The sequence below is a fragment of the Salvelinus sp. IW2-2015 genome, linkage group LG32 (genome assembly GCF_002910315.2).
Source record: "Salvelinus sp. IW2-2015 linkage group LG32, ASM291031v2, whole genome shotgun sequence".
NCBI lineage: Eukaryota > Metazoa > Chordata > Actinopteri > Salmoniformes > Salmonidae > Salvelinus > Salvelinus sp. IW2-2015.
This window is the reverse complement of record NC_036871.1, coordinates 4,266,435-4,269,344: the sequence shown is the minus strand read 5'-3', so window position 1 is coordinate 4,269,344 and position 2,910 is coordinate 4,266,435.

The following is a 2,910-nucleotide window of genomic DNA, read 5'->3' as shown; positions in this document are numbered from 1 at the left end:
GGGTGGTCTTAGGTTTTGTATTTTCTATGTCTGTGTTGTTTTTGTGTTTGGCTTCCTGTGATAGATTTCCTCGATATCAGAGAACTCGCCTGTCATCGTTGTCCCTGGTTGGACACTCCAGTACTTTAAGGCAGCACTGGGTTTTCACTTGTTGTTTGGTGTGTGTTGTTTCGCTTCCTTGTTGTCAGTCGTTTGTGGCACAAGGACTGTTTTCGGGTTAGTCACGCTCGTTTTGCTTGGGTCTTTTTTGTATTTGAAGTGTTTTATTGCTAGTCTATAATATCATTTAAATAAATAGAACACTTAGCGTTTACCACTTAAATACCCTTTCCCTGCTTACTTGGTCCGATGCCATGCTCCCCTCTCCTCGTCTGGGGGAGAAACGACTATACGACAGGCCGTTCCATAGCATACCTCAGTACAAGTACCAGCACATGTTTGGACACACCTATCTTACACTTCATGTGTTTTTCCTTTATTTTACTATTTTTCACATTGAGAATACTAGTGAAGACTCAACTAACTATGAATAACACATAGTGGGATTCATTAGTAAACCATTTTTTTTAAAGAAATCAAATATATCTTATTTGAGATTTCTTCAAAGTAGCCAACCTGTTGCCAACTCTTGGCATTCTCGTCACCAGCTTCACCTTTCGCACAAGTCTTAAGAGAGTTCCCACATAATGCGTGACACGTTTGGCTGCTTTGTCCTATCATATGCGTCCAAATGTGAAATTGACTGTGTACATAATGACCATACAAGCAGGGTGCATGTCAAAATCTCTCAGCATAAATAGTTTCCCAGTATGTACTCGCGGTAAAATTCTCCCAATTCGAATTAATTGCACAAGCATCTTTTATGTCACGGCTGAGTTCTTTTAATGTCTCTGTTTGTTCTGATGTTTTCCTGCAACCTCAAAAAACTGATGCTGTGGGGCATGTGCATTTGCTTCACACCAGATCAATCCGCCAGTCAAGTTGTGGCTCAGGAGTTATGTTTTGTGTTCTGACCAATCAGAATTCTTGTTCGAGTGCCGTGAGGTTAGTAACTAAATTATCAAATATAATACCACTGGAACTTGCTCCGTCAAGTGCTGAAGGATTGATGTGGGCAGCGGATTTTTTTTTTGTGATGGAAAGACATGGGCTGTCGACGTTTCGGTAACGCTTGTTCTTTGTGTTATCGGATAGTTGTGTTTAGTGCGGTCAGGACGTGAGCTGGGTGGGCAGTCTGTGTGTTGTTTTTGGTTCCAAGTCAGAGGCAGGTGTTTGGACGTTTCCTCTGACATTGAAGAACCATATATATGGTAGGTTGTTTCCACAATTGTTTGTTGTGGGTGGTTTGTCTCCCTGTGTCTGCTATATGATTACCTGTTTACACGGGACTGTATCGTTTGTTTGTTAGTCTGTCGCCTGTTGCCGTCGCGTTCTTCGTTTATGTAAGTTCACATGTTTTTAGGTCAGTCTACGTCGTTGTGTTGTATTTTGTTAATTTCAAGTGTTTATTTCGTGTTTCGTCGTTTGTTTAAATAAATCATTATGTCAACATTTCACGCTGCGCTTTGGTCCGCTCATTCACCACAAGACGACCGTTACAGAACCACCCACCAAACAAGGATCAAGCAGCGTGTAAAGCAGCWACGGGAGCAGCGCATAAAGGATTCATGGACATGGGAGGAGATATTGGATGGAAAGGGACCTTGGGCTCAACCTGGAGAATATCGCCGCCCTCGTGAAGAGCTGGAGGCAGYTAAAGCCGAGAGGCGGCGGTATGAGGAGGCAGCAGGGAAACAGGAGCAAAGACTGGACTACACTACGTGGGAGGAGATCGACAGGTGGGCGATAGGCCCAGGGAGAATGCCGGAGCCCGCCTGGGATTCTCTGGCGCAGTGCGAGGAGGGATACCGGCGAATGGAGGCAGCACGACGACGCGGTAGGAAGCCTGTGAGTCAGCCCCAAAAATTTCTTGGGGGGGGGGAGGGAGTGTGGCGAAGTTAGGTAGGAGACCTGCGCCTACTCCCTGTACTTACCGTGGAGAGCGAGAGTACGGGCAGAAACCGTGTTACGCAGAAGAGCGCATGGTGTCTCCTGTACATGTGCATAGCCCGGTGCGGTACATACCAGCTCTTCGTATCGGCCGGGCTAGATTGAGTATTGAGCCAGGTGCCATGAAGCCGGCTCAACGCGTCTGGTCTCCAGTGCGTCTCCTCGGGCCGGCTTACATGGCACCAGCCTTACGCATGGTGTCCCCGGTTCGCCTACATAGCCCAGTGAGGGTTATTCCACCTCCCCGCACTGGTCGGGCTACGGGGAGAATACAACCAGGTAAGGTTGGGCAGGCTCAGTACTCAAGGCAGCCAGTACGCCTGCACGGTCCGGTATTTCCGGCGCCACCTCCCCGCCTCAGCCCAGTACCACCAGTGCTTACACCACGCACCAGGCTTCCTGTGCGTTTCCAGAGCCCTGTTCCTCCTCCACGCACTAGCCCTATGGTGCGTGTCTTCAGCCCGGTACCACCAGTTCTGGCACCACGCACCAAGCCTCCTGTGCGTCCTGTTGCTGTTCCCCGCACTAGCCTGATGGTGCATGTCCTTAGCCCGGTACCTCCAGTTCCGGTACCACGCACCAGGCCTACAGTGCGCCTCAGCCAGCCAGAGTCTGCCGTCTGCCCAGCGGCGCCTGAACTGCCCGTCTGCACAACGCCATCTGAGCTGTCCGTCTGCCAAGCGCCGCCTGCGCTGCTCGTCTGCTAAGCACCGTCAGAGCTGCCCGTCTGTCCCGAGCCTTCAAAGCCGCCCGTCTGTCCCGAGCCTTCAAAGCCGCCCGTCTGTCCCGAGCCTTCAAATCCGCCCGTCTGTCCCGAGCCTTCAAAGCCGCCCGTCTGTTCCGAGCCTTCAGAGCCGTCCG